This window comes from Rosa rugosa, chromosome 5 (genome assembly GCF_958449725.1).
Source record: "Rosa rugosa chromosome 5, drRosRugo1.1, whole genome shotgun sequence".
Classification (NCBI taxonomy): domain Eukaryota; kingdom Viridiplantae; phylum Streptophyta; class Magnoliopsida; order Rosales; family Rosaceae; genus Rosa; species Rosa rugosa.
In genome coordinates, this window is record NC_084824.1 from 46,034,085 (window position 1) to 46,054,211 (window position 20,127).

Genomic DNA, 20,127 nt, shown 5'->3' on the forward strand with positions numbered 1-20,127 from the left:
CCCAACTAACCTTTGATACCTTGCCTTATTTGTGGGTACCTGATCCGGATATTCTGCTAACCGATGATTCTGCTCAATAGGAGTATCAGCTGGCTTACAATCAAGCATGCCAGTCTCTGCTAACAAATCGAGGACATACTTTCTCTTACTCAACATAATACAATCCTTCCCTCGAGCAACTTCAATCCCTAAGAAATACTTCAAATTTCCCAAGTCTTTCATCTCAAATTCTGTGGACAACTGCCTCTGCAACTTCTTAATCTCCTCTGAATTATTACCTGTCACCACCATGTCATCAACATAAATAATCAAGGCTGTAACCTTACCCTTCTGATGCTTAAGGAATAAGGTGTGATCTGAGTTACTCTGCCTATATCCAATTCTCCTCATAAATTTTGTGAACCGACCAAACCAAGCTCTTGGAGACTGCTTCAAACCATATAGCGACTTCCTTAGTCTACACACCACCTTCTCTCATGTGGAAGTACCATATCCCGGAGGCAAGTCCATGTATACTTCTGCTAGAGACAGAAGTACCCGGATTGTATTGATCTTTGCCACTGGCGCGAAAGTCTCATCATAGTCCACTCCATACTTTTGAGTATAACCCTTTGCCACTAACCTTTCCTTATATCTATCCACTGACCCATCTGAATTGTGCTTCACAGTATACACCCATCTGCACCCAACAGTCCGTTTTCCTGGAGGCAATGGTACCAACTCCCACGTACAGTTCTTCTCAAGTGCATCCATCTCCACGGCCATCGCCTTTACCCACTTCTCATCCTTCATTGTATCCTGCACTTTACTAGGAAGAGACACAGAAGATAATTGATTCACAAAGGCTACATATTGTTTAGACAACCTATGGGTCGACATATAATTGGCTACAAGATACTTAACCTTAGCACTCAAACTCGATTCATACTTCTTTGGGGGCTGACCACGGGTTGATCGATCTGGCAAGACTTTAATTTGAACCTGTGTAGTTCCATCTAAAGGAACAACACTACTAGACAAAGGAGGATTATTAGACAAATTACTAGACAAAGGAAGATTATTAGACAAACTGCTAGACAAAGGAGGATTATTGGACAAAAGGGAACCACGTACTACATACCTCAGACGAAGACTGAACAGGAGAGACCACTGATGGAGAGGGAGAGACTGGAGTAGCTGAAGTAGCATGCACATTCTTCAAACTAATGTCTTCAGTCACTTCAGGCAATGTATTGTTGACGGGTTGATGCTCCCCCTTCGACGGATCGAAGTCTTTTTCGATCTGTCGAACAGACCCAGTCGACAGATCAAACAAAGCTCCTGAAGGAACTGGAGGTGTCGGACACGAAGGGTCGAGAGCTGCATCAAGAGCTTCTGGACTTGGCTGCTGCAGTGGTTCAACAGAATGGCCCTCAGACAAATTTGTGATTTCAAGGCTTGTGTCGATCACTTCCTTGTATTGCTCTTCAAAGAAAACACTCTTCTCCCCCTGACTAGGAGCCGCAGTAGGCGAGAAATAACATGTGTCCTCACTGAAAGTAACATCCATGGTGACATAAAACCGTTGGGAGGGAGGATGATAACACTTGTACTCTTTCTGATGAGACCCATACCCGACAAAGACACACTTAAGGGCCCGAGCATCTAACTTGGAACGTTGGTTCTTATAAAGATGGACATAAGCTACACAACCAAAGACACGGGCAGGAAGGGTATTGAGAGATGGAATGGAGACATGACTAGACAAAACCTCAAATGGAATACGACCTTGAAGAGAAGAAGATGGGAGACGGTTAATAAGATGGGAAGCACATAGCACCGCCTCCCCCCAGAGATATTTAGGCATATTGGCACTAAGAAGAAGGGCACGACCCATATCCAAAAGATGACGATTTTTCCGCTCAGAAACCCCATTTTGTTCTGGTGTTTGAGGACAAGTGGTTTGGTGAACGATCCCATGAGATTGGAAATAATCATGAAACGAATGGTTAACAAATTCCCCCCCATTATCAGATCGGAAAATTTTAATGTTAGCATCATATTGGGTACGAACAAGATTATGGAATGCTGTGAAGGCGGAGAAAACAACATCTTTTGACTTAAGCAGAACAACCCAAGTTAATCTCGTAAAATCATCAATAAACAAAACAAAGTAATGCATTCCTGAAAGGGTTGGATGTTTGGAAGGTCCCCACAAGTCTGAATGAATTAACTCAAAAGGCATAGTACTAGAATGAAAACTTGGAGAATAACTAGACCGATGACTCTTAGCTAAGGTACAAGTCTCACAATGTAAGCTAGAATTACTTACTCCCAAAAACAAAGAGGGCATGGACTTCTTCATGACACCAAAAGACGGATGACCCAAACGCCGATGCCACAACCATAACTCATCCAACCGATCAGAACTCAATGTCAAGGCAACTGGACCTTACGGTGCTTGTGTCTGTCCTGCATACATGCAATCCAAGTGAAACAGTCTCCCCCTCAGGTCTCCCTTGCCAATTGTCGCCCGAGTGCACAGATCCTGAAAGACAACATACATTGGATAGAAGGTTACAGAACACTTGTTTTGTGAGTTTAACTCAGACACAGATAAGAGGTGATGAGATAGAAAGGGTACATAGAGGACATTATAGAGAATAATAGAAGGCGTAACTTGGACTGACCTAACACCTAAAACTGGAAAGGACTTACCATTCGCATTTGAGACATGTGTTATAGATGGGGAAGACAAAGTGGTAAACAAAGACTTATCATAGGTCATATGGTCAGACGCACCAGAATCAATTATCCATGTATCACTACCAGTAAAGTCAGAAATATTCAAAGCAATACCAATTTTACCTCGATGTTCCTCAATTAGAGGAACATTACCCTTAGTATGGTCCTGACCCTCCACACCATAGAAATCAGGTTCTTGCACCAACTGAATTGCCGCCTTGCTTCTTTGATTATTGTTGCCACCTTTCGACCCGGAGTTGTTGGAGTTGATTCTCAGCAATTTGGGGCATTGACTTTTGTAATGGCCAATATTTTTGCAATAGTTGCAAGTCACCTGGTTGTAAAATGGAGCGGATTCCCTGTTGTAGTTCTGATTGGGCTGATACCCCTGATTCCTGGGCCGATACTGAGAATTCCCATTCTGAGGAGACAAGGAGACTGGTGAAGAAGACTTGGCCTGAACTGTCAAACTAGAGATTTCGGTGTGAAGGTTCTTCATGGCTGCCTTGTTGGTCAAATCTCCCAGTCTTCTTCTTCAAACAGCAACTAAAGCTTCAAGAACAAACAGATTTTGATGGATCGAAATAGGACGGCAGAGCTGCTACAGATGACAAAGACAAACTTTTTCAAAGAGTACAAACTTGACGGCAAGGTGTTGCAAACTTTTAGGGTTTTTAGGGCAGAAGGAACAGAGGACGAAGACAAAGGACAAACTCTTAAAGAGTATACAAAGACAAATTTGCAGCGGAAACAAACGAACAAAGTCCAAACGGATCTCTGCTCTGATACCAAGTCAAACAGAACAAAGAGATTGGGATTTTCTGATACTCATATATTTCTCATCTCCCGAATTGGAGTATATATACAGAAGTTACAGAGTTCTACTAGGAAACTAATTACAATAATTACAACGTGATATTCTCTCCTTAATTACATAAATATTCTCTCCTTGATTACACAATCTTAATCAATCCACAGTTACCACGATAAATGGGATACCAATCCCATGACTCACGTTAACAGTATGTGTGCGTAGATTAAGGGCAAAACATTGTGCAGTAAAAACAGAAATCTCTTATCTCGCAATGACCGTTGGTCTGTGGAACTCACTAGATCTCTCTGTCTTTGGATTATAAACTGGCCTATAGTTCATTCTATGTATATGTGCTGCAATGCCTTAAGTGAAGCAATGGATGGGATTGGCATAAAGATGATTTCCATTGTAAGATAAGACTGCTTTCAAACAGAAAGAAGAGACTTATAAGCTAGAAGCGGTTTTACTAGCCTAGGATTTACAAGGAAAGCTACAAGAATCATAAGCTCAAATACAAGTGTAAAGGGGTACAAGTCGGAAAATCGAGCTGGGGAACTGGCAGTGGCAATGCCAACTAGTAGATTTATCATCCAATAATTTTTTTTTTTTAAGAAAAGACTACAATAACAAAATTATAAACAAAATCATTAGGAGTTAGGACAATCTGACTCAAACGAATCGAAGTTCAAAGCCCTTAACACACTAAAGGAAGGACAAATTGTCCCAAACTATTTGTAAAGTTAAACATAAAAGAAACTACTTAACTATCAACACTGAACGATTATTTATCAAAATTTTAATCGACATTCAAAATTTCAGTCAAAATACTGAAATCTTCATCTAATTGAAATTTTTAACCTCACCTCCGACTAGGTATTTAAGCATAGTACAACTACAAGACAAAGATCGCCGGCATTTCAGAACACCCCAATTGAGGCCCATACTCCAAAAAAAAAAAAAGGGAAGCTGTGTAAGCCGAAAAAGGGCCATTTTAAGGATTTTTTGCTCACTTTAGAGCGACTCTCTCAGTCTCTCCCATCTACGCCTCCCGGTCTATAACTCTCAAGTCGCCAATTCCGGCAACCGCATTGAAACAAGAAATGGCCTACTTTGATTCCAATTTCAAATTCAAATTTATTGCCAATTTCCTAATATTGCAAATGCAACCACCCTCCCACTCCAAGTCATCGACTTCTTTCTGATTTGCTCTATCTCACATTCTTACTCTTTCATTCATAGACCAAATTTGACTCAACTGTAAAAACAAATGGGAACTTATCAGATCAATCTTCAACTCTGAGTGAAATAAGGCAACTGCTTTTTTCTTAGAAGGTGTTAAGTGTTTAAGTAAATCCAAATTGTGTCTGGCCCAAACTCTAAGTTCCTTGACCTAGTGGTAATAGGGTTTTAATTAGAGATAATCTCAGAGAATCTTAGAGATATCCATTCAATGTATGATTACCTTTCCTTGTACAATTCAGATTCTATGCATTGTAATCATCTATATAAAGAGACCCCTATTATCAATGAGAACACACAACAATTCTCTCTCAAATATCGATTCCCTAAAACACGTTATCAGCACGAAGCCCTAACCTTGAAACCCTAAATTCGTAGCCTTCAAATCCCAGAAACCTCCGCTGCCCACCTTAAAGCTCTCAACTTCAGGAGTTCAAAACCGGTGGGGCCACCCCCGGAACCGGCTAGAAAAACACCGAACCGGCCCCGAGAACAAACCACAAGATCTCCTGCCCGGTTCACACTTTTTCCGTCCACCACTTACCGTCAAATTCTGTCATAGATTGCAACTATACCCCAGAATCCGGGAACCGGAAAGAATTTTACCGGAACCGGCCAGTTGAAGCTCTGAAATTCCGAGCCGGTCAGCCACTGCCAGCCCCTGCACCTGCAGCACCACCGAGCCCAACCCCAGAAGCCTGCAAGTCCAAAAAGACAGAAGCCCAGAAAAGAAAAGGAAAAGAAGGAGGCAGCCCAGAAGCCCACTGACGAAGCCCAATACAGAAGCCCACTGACGTAAGCCCAACACGCAAGCATCCACATCATCACCTACACTGCCACGTCAGCATCGTACTGCCACGTCACCTCTGTCACTGCCACATCACCTACGACACTGCCATGTCAGCACAGGTACTGCCACGTCACCGCCGGCCACTTTTCCAGCGACTTTTTCTGGCCAAATTTTCCAGCGACCTATTTCGAGGTTTTTTTTTTTTTTTTTTCTAAAAGTTCCGGTTTTGAAGTTTTTTTTTTTTTTCTCGGGGACTTGCAAACTCCCTTCTTCTACTCCCCTTTCTTCATCATAGGGGAGAACTAATTAAGCCGAACCATGGGGGTTCGTGCTCACTCCAAGTTTGGAGCTTGTAGAGTCCTTCAAACTTAGAGTTTGTTGAGAAGAGACGATCGACCACAAAACATCATTGTTTCGATCTAATCCAACCCCTCTTGGAATTGAATTTCTTGGAAGCGACTACGCTCGGAAATTCCTAATTTCTTGGAAGCGACTACGCTCAGAAATTTTTATTGTTTTCATGGTAGCCTTTTTCGCTCCGAAACTAACCCTATTTTCTTGTTGTTTTTCAGGATGAGTAACCTGAACAAGTTGAGCTTCACTCCACTAGAGACAACAGGCGCAGGATACCACAAGTGGGTCCGTGATGTGCACCAGCATCTTAAGGCTGCTAGGATCCCCAGTACGATATAAGAGCCAAGTCAGAACGTGCTTACTCCTCAACAAGCTGCCGCTTTTGAAGCGAATAGAGCTACGAGAGAGGCAAATGAAGCTGAAGCCATAATTCTCATGACAAGGCACATGAATGACGCGCTCCAGAATGAGTTCCTCAATGAGGAAGATCCAAGAAAACTGTGGGTAGAACTCGAGCAGCGTTTTGGCAACGTTCGTGACTCCCTGTTTCCAGACTTAGAAGTGAGATGGCATAGCCTCCGCTTCTGTGATTTCAAGTTTGTACTTAATTATAATTCGGAAGCACTTCGTATCAAGTCTTTGATGGAATTCTGTGGGCAAAAAATCACTGATACGATGTTGATCGAGAAGACTCTCTCTACCTTCCCCGTCTCTGCATTGATGATAGCCAAGAACTATCGGATTGATGTCAATGCCGGACGCATCACAAGATTTCATGAGCTAATTGGTGCCATGAACGTGGCTGAAAAGCACGACAACGTACTTGTGAAGAACTATAACTCTAGACCCGTGGGAGCCAAGCCAATTCCGGAGTCTAATTATAGTCGTGCCCCTAAAGGAGGGCGCAAGGAGCGAAACCCTAAGGAAAGGGATAATTCTGGACGTTCTGCTCCATATTCTCGCCTAAAGAGGAAGGAAACCACAAAGATAGGCTTGCACGGAACCGTGGAGGTAAACATGTGAAGAGAGAGAGAGGCCAAGCCTCCGGCTATGGTTGTGACGCCACCAAAGAGAGAAGTCGTGGAACCTGACCATAAAGATGCTTGTCTTAGGTGTGGACTACCAGGACATTGGGCAAGGGAGTGTAAAGCATCCCAGAATGTTGCAAACGCATACAAGATATATCGTGAAGCAAGGGAAGCATATTACATGGAACAAGAAGATCAAGATGGCGATCTCGATCTAAGGGTGGAAGACTTCAAGGGCCAAGATCCAGAGACTGGCGATTTTGATTAAGTCTTTTCATTTTCCAAGAGATGTAGGAAATTGCCATATTATTTTTGTAGTAAATGCCAATGGTTTAGTTTTTCTTCAAAGTAGGCTGACCCAAAGTAAGTGTGATGTCTAGGAAGGTTTTGAGATAAGTGGTACTTAAGCAAGCCTTGCTCCACCGACATCTCTCTACTCACCTGGTCACACTTGCTTTGGAGCTACCAAAAGAAGTTAGGCGACTACCATTGTTTTGCATTAGCTAGTTTTTGGATTAGATTCTCTCTAGTGAAAGAGACAATGATGTAATTTCGTTGGCTTATTAATAAAAGTTGAGTTCTTTTCTTTATGACTCCTTTTTAATTACGAGCCTTTTCTTTTAGGAATGGATTCTGGAGAACTGCAATGTCTTGCGGATAGTGCGACTACGCACACCATTCTCCGCCATAGGCAATTATTCTTGGAGATGTTGCCTACATATTCCTCTGTGACTACGATGGCTGGGTCATCAGGATTAGTTCAAGGACATAGAATGGCCCAATTCCTTTTTCCAAATGGCACCTTGATTAATATCGCAGAAGCTCACTACGCTCCTAAGGAAAATCGAACCTTATTGAGCTTTAAAGATATCCGAGCCAACGGATTCCATGCAGAAACGCTTACTGAGAATGGAAAAGAGTTCTTTTGCATTACCTCTAATGATTGCGGACGAAAGCGCATCTTAGAGAAGCTTATGTGTCAATCTAGTGGACTTTATGTCACTACCATTCGACCTATTGAATCCAATAACGTCATAAGAGAAGATCTCTTGGATTCCCGACACATTTTGGCTTTGGCATGACAGACTAGGACATCTTGGTAGTGACATAATGCTCCGTATACTAAAAACTTCACACGGACATCCATTCTTTCGAGCGAAAAGAAGCAAGAATCAAATATTGATTCCCGGACTTAGTGTGACCGCCACCGCCATCCACCGCAGGCCTAGGGACGCCCATGTCCCCTTTGACAACACCAAAAAGGGCGTCCCCATGGCAATGGTGTCATGGGTGCTACTTTCCATGGTTCCAACGCCATGATGGGTGATGTAGTCACAAATTTTGCTTCTAAAAGCGATTCAGACGCTCAGGCCCAACCAAAATCCTCATTGGTTGCTTCTAAGGCCCCTTGCTCATTTTGCAAAGCCTGTTCCTTAGGGAAATTAGGACCGAGACCATCATATCCAAAGGATCCCAAAATACTCATTCTGTTCTTGCAGAGAATCCAAGGGGATATCTGTGGACCAATTCAACCGTCATGCGGACCTTTTATATACTTTATGGTATTGGTTGATGCGTCGACAAGCTGGTCACATGTTGCGTTGTTGTCCACTCGAAATGCTACTTATGCTAAACTCCTAGCCCAGACTATCCGTCTACGGGCTCACTACCCAGACCACCCAATTAATTAGTTAATTCGACTTGATAATGCTGGGGAGTTTACATCGAAAATGTTCGATGACTATTGCATGTCACTGAGGATTGATGTAGAACATCCAGTTCCTCATGTTCATACCCAAAATGGTCTCGCGGAAGCCACTATCAAACGACTACAAATGATAGCACGGACATTGGTTATGCGCACCAATCTCCCTGTTTCCGCTTGAGGATATGCAATATTGCACGTAGCAACGCTAATTCGTCTACGACCCACTGCCACTCAACCTTATTCTGTGTTACAGCTAGTGACTGGGTACAAGCCTGATATCTCGCACTTACGCATTTTTGGGTGTGCCATCTATGTGCCTATTACGCCGCCACAACGTACTAAGATGGGTCCACAGAGACGAATGGGCATCTATGTTGCATATGAATCTCCAACTATCGTCCGCTACCTTGAACCCTTGACAGGCGATCTCTTTACCGCTAGATTTGCGGATTGTCACTTTGATGAGACAGTCTTCCCGTCATTAGGGGGAGATAAGAACACAGATGTTCAACAGGAATGACAGGAATTGTCGTGGTCTGTCCCCACTATGTCTCATCTCGATCCCCGTACCGCACAGTCCGAACTTGAAGTGCGACGAATTATCGAGCTCCAGAACATAGCAGACACTCTGCCTGATGTGTTTTCTGATGTTGCTAAAGTGACGAGATCACATATACCTGCTGCAAACGTGCCTGCAAGGATTGACATCCCAAATACTGGATGTAACGCCACTCTCGTGACACCAGGAGATGCCACTGCCTAGAATGGCAGTGATGTGGCGTCTATGGCCGCAGGTCCATCGAGGAAACTGATAGGAGCATTTTAATGCGACGTTTTACTTGTTTTTCCCTTCATTTTCTGCGCCATTTCCTTGAAAAATCCTTGTTTAGGAAAGTTTCCATTCTTTGATTGGGAAAGTTCCTATTTGTGTAAAGTTTCTATTTTCGTAGTTTTCATTTCTCATTTCTGGCAAGTTTCCATTTTCAGTTTAGGAAAGTTTCTATTTCTCATTTTTAGTAACTTTCTATTTTTCATTTTTAGTAAGTTTCTATTTTTCATTTTAGAAAGTTTCTATTTTTCTTACTAGTTTCTATTTTCAGGACCTCCGAGCTAGAAAGTGGAAATGAACTCACAAATGGAAAGAGGAGCTTGCGATCACCAAGGGGAGCAAAGATGAAGAACAATGAGCCACAGAAATGAGCAGAAATGAAGGAAAGAAGTTTTCCTAGTGCAACCAGGAAACCCTGCGAACTGGAGGAGAGCTTACCAATGAAGTTTCCAACGCAACCATGAAAAAGAAATGGAAAAATAATATGTTTTGCGTTGGAAAATGAGAAGACTTGAAGATGAAGCAACGTGGCCCAAGAACTCTCAAGAATGATGTGGATTTTCGGCAAAATGGACCAAGGCCCATCAAAGCCCATGACACTAGGGTTTGTGACGCAAACCCTAGCCCTAAAGATGTTTTGCCGTGAATTTGCAAGAGAGAAACAAGGAAGAGGCGTCCAAAAATCAGAAATTAAAAAGAGATTTTCTAGGGAGATTTTCTAGGGCTATTTTTTTGGAAAGAAAATACTTGGAGATAAACCCTAGAAGCTTTGCCGTGAAAAAGGAAGAGATAAACAAGGGAGGACGTGAAAACCCTAGGGTTTTGGACGGCAAAGATATTCCCTAGAGAGTTTTAAGGAAAGAGAAAAAGGTGGAGACCAAGAAAAGCTCTAATGAAGTCTAGATACATTCCTACATTCCCTAAAGAATTTTGGCCGAATTGGGAAGCTTAAAATCAGAATTTATCTCTTTATTTCGGCAAGATTATTTAGGGAATTAATTCTGGAATTTTGTGATTGGTTGCACCACCTCATAGGGCTTATGTGGCAAGAAATCATTGGAGGAAATTATGTGGAGGAAGCAAGCAATAGCCGTGAGCTTTTCTAGGGTTTGGACGGCATGGAGACCTAGGGGCCGTCCCCTATATATTCCTCTCTTCTCTCAACATCAAGGAGTTCCCACTTTTGGCGTTTTACAACTTTAGAAAAAAATCAGAAAACTCTCTCTAGCTTAGCCGTGTTCTTCTCCATCCTCTAGGGCAACCACGAAGTTCAAGCAAGGCCAAGGAAGAAGAGGACAAGCCGTGCACATCATCCATCACCATCCTTGAAGATTGCTTTCGAAATTCAAGAGACCATTCATCCCATCTCCATCTCTTGGTGTAATCCGATTCTCCTTGTAACCTTTGCTTTGTAATTTTCGTTGGTTATGCCCTAGTTGACACATGTGTTTGAACAAGTTTCGAATTCTGAAATTCTATGATTAATTGTTAATTTCCAGATTCATGTTTTGCGATTTATGGTTGCTTATGTGTGAGTGTTTGATTAAATTTGCATGATAGATAACTTTTGTATTTTAATCTTATGTGGTTGCAAACACCTAGGGTTTTTATATAATTGGTGCTACGAATTTAAGAACATGAATCAACTTTTTGGTTTTGTGTTCTTGAATCAATAAGTAGTAAAGGTTTTGTACAAAAACCGAATTTAATCAAAGAAGATTGCAATTAGGTGGACTTTTTCATACTAAGTTGCACATTTGAATTGATAGCCTTTCTAGATGCTTAATGCGTTAGACATGTATGATTGACTAGCTTTCTAGGGCTTGAATGCATGTTTGATAGGATTAGTCTATGTGCTTTCACTTAGATTAATTAGCGTTGAAAGTAAAATATGGGAAATTGTTTGCTTTGAACGTTTCACATGATCAATTTCTCTTGCATGACTATGATGAACAATGATGAACTTGAATCAACTTTAATCATGAGTTTCGACTTTGATCTTTGTTCTTGCATTCCATTTGTATTTTTATGTTTTAGCATTTTAATTGTTTTGTTAACTTAGTTTAATTTTCGAAGAAAACCAAAATCAAAAATACCCCCCTTTTTCGTAAATAGTGTATATGTGTGTGAATATTATACTTTGTTTTAATTTTAATTGTTTAATTGTTTGACAATGACAGGTGTACCCTCAATCCCCGGAATAGAACGATCCCTACTTATTTATACTACTAATGACATTTCAGGGTTAAATTATGCGCTTGCACTGAGCGTATCAGAAACGTGGTAGACCGATTGGTTCGAAGGATACTCGCCCTAGAAAGAGAGCGAATGAGGCACAAACAAATCCTTTGATCATCAATACTCAAAATCCGTCTCATGAGAATGTTCCGGATTATGGTTATGTCCAAGAGACATCTTTGGGGGACGCCTCAATGTCAGAACCTATCCCTGAGAACGTAGAGATCTCTGTAAATTACACTAGTGTACATGGGACGTGGGAAAGAAACTTCATCATCATTGATGATGTATTCGCGTATTCAATAGCGCGTGAGATCATTGAGACCAATGACATTGAACCACGCTCCGTTGATGAATGCCAACGTAGAGCTGATTGGCCAAAATGGAAAGATGCGATCCAGGCAGAACTTGATTCTCTAGCGAAGAGAAAGGTATTCGGGCCTGTTGTGCCAATACCGCCCAACACCAAACCAGTTGGTCATAAATGGGTATTCGTTAGAAAGTGTAATGAGAGAAACGAGATTGTAAGGTACAAAGCTCGCCTTATGGTGCAAGGCTTCTCACAACGCCCTGGAATTGACTACGAGGAGACCTATTCTCCCGTAATAGACGTTATTACGTTCCGCTACCTTGTCAGTTTGGTAGTTTCTGAAAAACTGAACATGCAGCTTATGGATGTGGTTACTGCGTATCTATATGGGGATCTAGATACAGAGATATACATGAAGGTCCCAGATGGACTTCAGTTACCCAAATCAAGTGGCTCTAAACCACGGAGCGCGTTTGCAATAAGATTGAAATGCTCACTATATGGATTGAAGCAATCCAGACAGATGTGGTATAACCGTCTAAGTGACTACTTGATTGGGAAGAGATATGTTAACAATGAACTATGCCCATGCCCCATGTGTGTTCATAAAAAGAACAAGTTTCGGATTTGCAATAGTAGCGGTTTATGTCGATGACATGAACATAATTGGCACCCTTAAAGAGTTAAGGGAAACCGCTGAACACTTGAAATCTGAGTTTGAGATTAAAGATCTTGGGAAAACACGGTTTTGCCTCGGTTTGGAACTTGAGCACCGTGAAAATGGTATCTTGATTCATCAATCAGCTTATACCCAAAAGATGCTTAGGCGTTTCAATACTGACAAGGTTAAGCCTTCAAGTACCCCAATGGTCGTCCATAGTCTTGATCCAAAGAAGGATCCATTCCTTCCAAAAGAAGACGACGAATATATGCTAGAGGCAGAAGTGCCCTATCTAAGTGCAATAGGCGCATTATTGTACTTAGCACAATGCACAAGACCGGACATCTCATTTGTCGTGAACTTGTTAGCTAGATATAGCTCTGCGCCAACACGATGCCATTGGACTGGTGTTAAAGATATCTTTCGATACCTAAGTGGTACGATTGATATGGGCTTGTTCTATCCCTACAGAGAGACGATGGATTTGGACCCATCATATGTCAAGAACGCCACCAACAGTGGTCTGCGTTCCCTCTCCCAAAACGACATAAGTGTTTTGGATGGTTTTGCTGATGCTGGGTATCTCTCTGACTCGCACAAATGTCGTTCCCAAACTGGTTATGTATTCACCATGGGTAAGACCGCGATATCTTGGAGGTCTACTAAATAGACCTTAGTCGCTACTTCTTCGAACCATGCAGAGATTATTGCTCTTCACAAAGTAATTCGTGAATGTATATGGCTTAGATCCATAATTACGCATGTTCTAAGTAATTGTGGTCTGGAATCCACCACAGATGGGCCTACTAGCATTTATGAGGATAATGCTGCTTGCATTGAGCAAATGAAGCAAGGCTATATCAAAGGCGACAACACCAAGCACATATCGCCTAAGTTCTTCTATAATCAGCAACAACAGAAGCTCCTCAATATCAAAGTGAACCAGGTTCAATCTGAGGACAATGTGGTAGACTTGTTCACTAAGTCATTGTCCAAATCCACGTTTGAGAAACATGTTGCAAGCATTGGCTTGCGGAAGTTATCTGAACTCCCATGATTGTAGTCATCAGGGGGAGACGCAGACATCAGGGGGAGATGTCTACATGTTGATCTCGAAACGTGAAGGGTGTGTTGTGCTCTTTTTCCCCTTCGACCGATGTCACACCCCAAACCCGAGACCAATATTATATTGAAATATGGTACCCGAATTCGTGATGTGGGTTGTTTCAAACAAAACTTCCTCAAAGAATAAATTAAAGTAAGAGAATTTGTAAATAAGTCTGAATAGTACTTTTATTAGGAATTGAAATTATTATTTTTACAATACTGAAGTTGAACAAAAATATATTACATTATTTCTCTTGAATTAGTAGTAGAAAATAAAACATTCATTTATTTAGAGAATCACCCCACTTTCCCCAAGCGTCTACTCGTTACCTGAAAACAAGAAGGTGTAGCATCATGAGCAACACAAGCCCAGTAAGTACACAACTTACATTCTTATATTAATGTGTCTTATAAGAAATCAAACTTGGACAACCAAGTTAAAATGTACCAAGAACCATTTACACACAATACACACACACATATATACAAATATATTCATTCGTGTGAATGGTTTATGAGACTGGTAATAAATCACTTAATCACATCTCCTTATTGAACCAACAAATATTGCAGCATTAATATGTGAAATAAACTTTAAGCAATACATGCTTGATTCTCTTTTCACTTAGCACCATAACATATTGATAATATATATCGCAGACAGATATTTGATCAAAATAATATAAGTACACTTCTCTTCTTAGTGAATTTTCGGATTAACTGGTAACAAATCATAAATCCACGTGTTATGGTCCATAATACCAAAACACTGGAAAGCCAGGTTGACTGGTAATAATTCATAAATCCACGTGCTAGGGTCCATAATACCAAAGCACGGGTAAGCCGCAGCATACTGAGGACACCTCCAAAGTATGTATACCCAAGGTAGACACCTCTTTCCTATGAGTATAATAGTGCACTATCTGTAGGGACTAGGGCCCAGGCTAACTTCTCATAACACAAAACACTTTTACCAGTAATTCACTTAAGCACGGGGTAGTACTAATCACCCGGCTTCACAACTGTACTTTTCGGACATAATCAAATTCACAAAATACAATCTTTATGAATTATAGATCGTAATATATGTATATGTACACACACATATAGAGACATATACTTAGGAATAATCTCATATGAAAACATATGTAACATAATTGTATAACATAAAATAAGTAAATTCACTAGCAAATAACATAATTAAAAAGAAGCTTATACATAATTGAAATCAAGTAAAATAATAAAGCACAAGCATTAAATGAGTAACAATACAAAATTAAATTATAGTTAATATTTCAGTTCTTATGTCCAAATCCATCGACCATGTTCATGTTTCTCCAATTAGAGTCATCAAACTTCAAGATGTGTTATGTTGTCCATCACAAGTCCGAATTAGTCAAATGAGTACACCAATTCAAAGGGTTTTTCACAAGGAATCTAATGGAATAAGTCATGTAATCCTGTTCTTAGTCACATAGTCCAGAAATGGTGAAGAACCATAACAGTACAGAAACCAATATTTTTGATACTGCCCTTTGATGTTTAAGTCTTTACGTACGGTGTATTTTACCATTAATTCTCAAACTTTCCAGATCACAAGTAGAGGTCCTAAGCTTCAAATTGATATAAAGTTTGTAGAAAACGAATAAGAAATGAGGGAGATATGAATTTTTGAAGTTGTGATGGCTGTATGAGATTTCCAGCGAGTTTAAAAGTTGAAAACTTTGATTAGCCATAACTTCTTCATTTCTTAACCTTTTTGAGTGATTCAAAAGCCTAAATTGAAGAACTTTTGATGAGGAATTTAATACTGTAATTATTTTTGACAAAACAGAATTTTTTATATACGAAAATACGGGTTTGCAGCAAAGCAGATCCTTTTCCATTTTATCATTGATTATGCAATTTGATAAATCTTAAAGACAAAAGAATATAGGAATGTAATCATGTACTTACTTAAGGAAATCAGAAGGTCTTGTGATCAAACTTTGGACTTCTTTCACAAAAATGAAACTTCTTAAGAGAAATAGGATGAAGGATTTGTGTGAAGGACTTCTAGTTGAGTTTTCTCTTCAACTAAGGGAGTTTTAGATCAATTTTGCATTTGATCTTCAAGCTTGTAGGAAGTATGATCAGATCATATGCTTAAATAGGCTAGAATTAAGCATAAAATAAGTAAGTGACTAATTATTATAAGGTGAGTGACTAGTTACTATTTAGGTTAAATGATTAAAATGATAAGATAAAATTAAAAAAAGTAATAAAAGAAAGAAAGCATAAATCCACTTGCTCAATATATATATATATACACACACACACACACATATGCACATTTACCCAATTAATAAGTAAAGAACTTTAGTGCTTTCTTAAGGTAAAAAAAATAGCAATAATTAGTTCTAAAATAACATGCATCACAAAAATAACATAGATAATAGTCTTGGGTTTGAAAACAAATATCGAGTGTACACAAGTAATACGAACTAACGTATTTTAGAAAGTTTACTAGAACTCTAAAAATTTACCTATATAACTTGTAAGTATAGCATGTAGTATCATCGGTTTCAAAAAAAAGTGCTTAGAAGATACTTGGATTACTTCTAAGTTTAAGGTATCTTAGAGTGCTCTACAGTGATACTAAGTTTCGGGTTATTACAACCGAGGTTATTTTTGTCCCACTGGGTTTTTGTTACTCGGCAAGGTTTTTAACGAGGCAACCAGAGAAGCACCGCGTTTGGGCGACACAAGGGGGAGTGTTTAAGTAAATCCAAATTGTGTCTGGCCCAAGCTCTAGGTTACTTGACCTAGTGGTAATAGGGTTTTAATTAGAGATAATCTCAAAGAATGTTATAGATATCCATTCAATGTATGATTACCTTTCGTTGTACAATTCAGATTCTATGCATTGTAATCCTCTATATAAAGAAGCCTCTATTATCAATGAGAACACACAGCAATTCTCTCTCAAATATCGATTCCCTAAAACATTAAGTATATAAATTTTTTAGAGAGTATTCAATGCACTGATGTGCACTTGCACAAATAAGAATGGATGGTTGGATAACATTAAGTATATTTTTGTATTATTAAAAAAAGATTGCCTATAAATATCATTTTCCTACAATTTTTAATACAAAACTAAAACCATGAGAACGCTGTTTATGGGTAGGCGTTTCTGTACCTGCCTCCATCTTCGATGGAGAAAAATTCCGGCCCTAGTGTCGCAGCTATCGAGTACGGTTCAGGTCGTCGCTCAAGTTCTTTCGTTTTCCTCCGTGAAGTTGAGGTCCACGACCTCTTTGAGGTTGAAGCTTTCTCTCTTTCTCAGATTGTTTCGCACCGAGGTTTGGGGTTGTGTATGGTTAGGCGGCCAAGGTTGGAAAATTTGGGATCCAGGGGTTCTCTCGACTTCGGCAAGGCTGCGGTCGGATCGGATTCAGACGGAGTCCCTTCTCCACGGATGGCGGCGAGGGTGTCTTTAGTCGGACTGGAATCTAAAAAGGGGCTGGTGGCTACACCTCTTTGAGGTGATGGTGGAGAGGAGTAATGGGGAAGATGCAAGGCTGCCGAAATTTGGTGTTTCCGAGGTTTGTGTGTCTTCCCGAGATGGTGACGCAGGCCACCACTCTCTGTTTGGGTCGCTTGGTGGTACGGCAGTCAAGGTCCCATGCTTGAGTTCACAAGTTCAGCGTTACCGGTCGGTAGGAGGCATGGTGATGGGGTGGTACGGCGACAGCATGGTCAAAGGCTTTTTGGTTGCAAGGTCAAACCCTATTTGGGTTTGGGCTTTGCTCTGTTGTTCAGCTTTGGGCCTGAGCCCTTTTGGGTTGCCTAGAGCTGCAGCTGTTAGGCTTACTATTTTCTGGATCCAGATTTGGGACCCCGGTGGATTTTCTATAAAAATTTGGGATCCAGGACGATTTTTGTCTCGATACCTAAATTTTTATTGATAAAGGAAAGAATCAATCAAGAGATTCAATCCCACCAAATCAGACAATAGAATCAATCAGATAGCAGTAAATATGTATTGTAGCTAGAGTTTAGCCAACGATAGAGGATCTAGACTATAGTTAATCTGTATATATCTTGTACAACAGTTCTTTGCAGAATCAAGAAAGTTAATTCTTCTTCTCAAATTTCGTTTTATGGTATCAGAGCAATAAGCTCTTGGTGACCTAACATCCTATACCAAACAACCATGCCAGGCGGTGAAGATTCGAAACCCGGAAAAGGTAGTTCAGAATCGGGTTCAGCAAGAACACCAGAAGCATGGGAAAACCCCAATCATCCTCTATACCTCCATCACTCAGATCAGCCTGGTGTAATACTTGTATCACAATCCTTGGAGGAGAACAATTACACGGCTTGGATCCAGTCCATGAGCATGGCTCTAACCATCAAAAATAAGAAAGGGTTTGTTGATGGATCAATTCCAAGGCCAACCAACAAAGTTGAAGAAACATTGCAGTGGCAGCGCTGCGATACCTTGGTCAAAACTTGGCTGCTGGGTTCGATGTCTAAAGAGATCTCCGGGAGCGTAATTCATTGCAAGACTGCCAGGGATATGTGGCTGGAGTTGCAGGAGCGATTCTCTCATACAAACACTGTGCAGTTGTTCAATATTGAGAATGCAATTCACGACACTGAACAAGGTAATGGAACGGTGACATCCTACTTCACCAAACTCAAAAGCCTTTGGGACGAGAGGGATGCGATCTGTGAAATTCCAGCTTGTAGTTGTGAGGCGGCCCAGGAGATCAAGGCATATATGGAAAACCAAAAGACTATGAAGTTTCTCATGGGGCTTAATGAGAGCTATGCTGCCATTCGAAGTACCATCGTAGCAATTGATCCATTACCAACAGTGAATAAAGCCTATTCAATGGCTTTACGACATGAAAAACAAGCTGAAGTGTCAAATGGAAAGGCTCCACCTCAACCAGAGGGTGCTGTCTTCGCTGTGAAGAAAGGGGGGCGCAGTTTCGATTCAGGTGAAGGTGGATTGAAGTGTGAGAAATGCCACAGGGATAATCACAGCACCGAAAATTGTAGAGCCCATTTAAAGTGCACTTACTGTGGTTACAAGCGCCACACATATGAGACTTGTAGGAGAAGAAAAGCTGCGGAAGAACAAGGACGATCAAAGGGAAATCATGTTGCCACATTGAGTGACAAAGGAGGAGACACAATCAACTTTCCTTTCTCACAACAAGAATGCCGAGAGCTGGTAGAATTGTTGAGCAAGAACAAGGCAGCCAAGACTGCTACGGCCAATCAAGTTGGTAACATTCCCAATTATGAAGAACTTTCAGGTAAAGCCTTCTGTTTTTCGCAAAATGGCAAAACAAATGTTTGGATCCTGGATAGTGGTGCTAGTGATCATATAGTATGTAATCCTGCTCTTCTCACCTCCTTAACAATCGCCCATAATCGTTTTGTAAGGTTACCAGATGGTAACACGGCCCAAGTTAGCCATATTGGCACAGTAGTCTTCTCCTCTCAATTTGTTCTTCATAATGTTCTCTGTGTGCCACTTTTCTACCTGAATTTGATATCTGTTAGTAAGTTGGCTTTTGATTCCTTTTATATCACCATATTTCTCAAACAGCTTTGTGTCATACAGGACCTACGATCGGGGAAGATGATTGGGATGGGAACTGAGAGAGAGGGACTCTACTGCCTCAACCAAGCACAGAAAGGAACATGCAATTCTGTTGGTAGCCGTACATCACATCCTTGGCATCAGCGTCTTGGTCACCCTTCCAGCAAAGTTACTTTATTATTTCCATTTTCTGCAAATAAAGCTTGTAATCCGAGCACCTGCTCCATTTGTCCTTTAGCCAAACAAACCAGAAAGTCTTTTCCATTGAGTACAATCACAAGTGAGTCTCCTTTCAAATTGATTCATGTTGACATATGGGGTGGTTACCATGTCCCTTCATTAACTGGTGCACAATATTTTCTTACTATTGTTGATGATCACACTAGGTGCACTTGGATTTACTTGATGAAACATAAGTCGGATACCCGAAAACTCCTAGTTAATTTCATTCATCTAGTTGAGAATCAATTTGATAAGCGGGTTAAGGTTGTGCGTAGTGATAATGGACCTGAATTTAAGCTTGAAAGTTTTTATTCTTCGAAAGGGATAACTTACCAAACCAGTTGCGTCAACACACCCCAACAAAATGGTGTCGTTGAACGCAAACATAGGCATTTGCTTAATGTTGCTAGAGCTTTACTTTTCCAAGTCCATTTGCCAAAACATTTTTGGGGGGATGCTATACTCACCGCTGCTTATCTCATCAATAGGACTCCTACACCA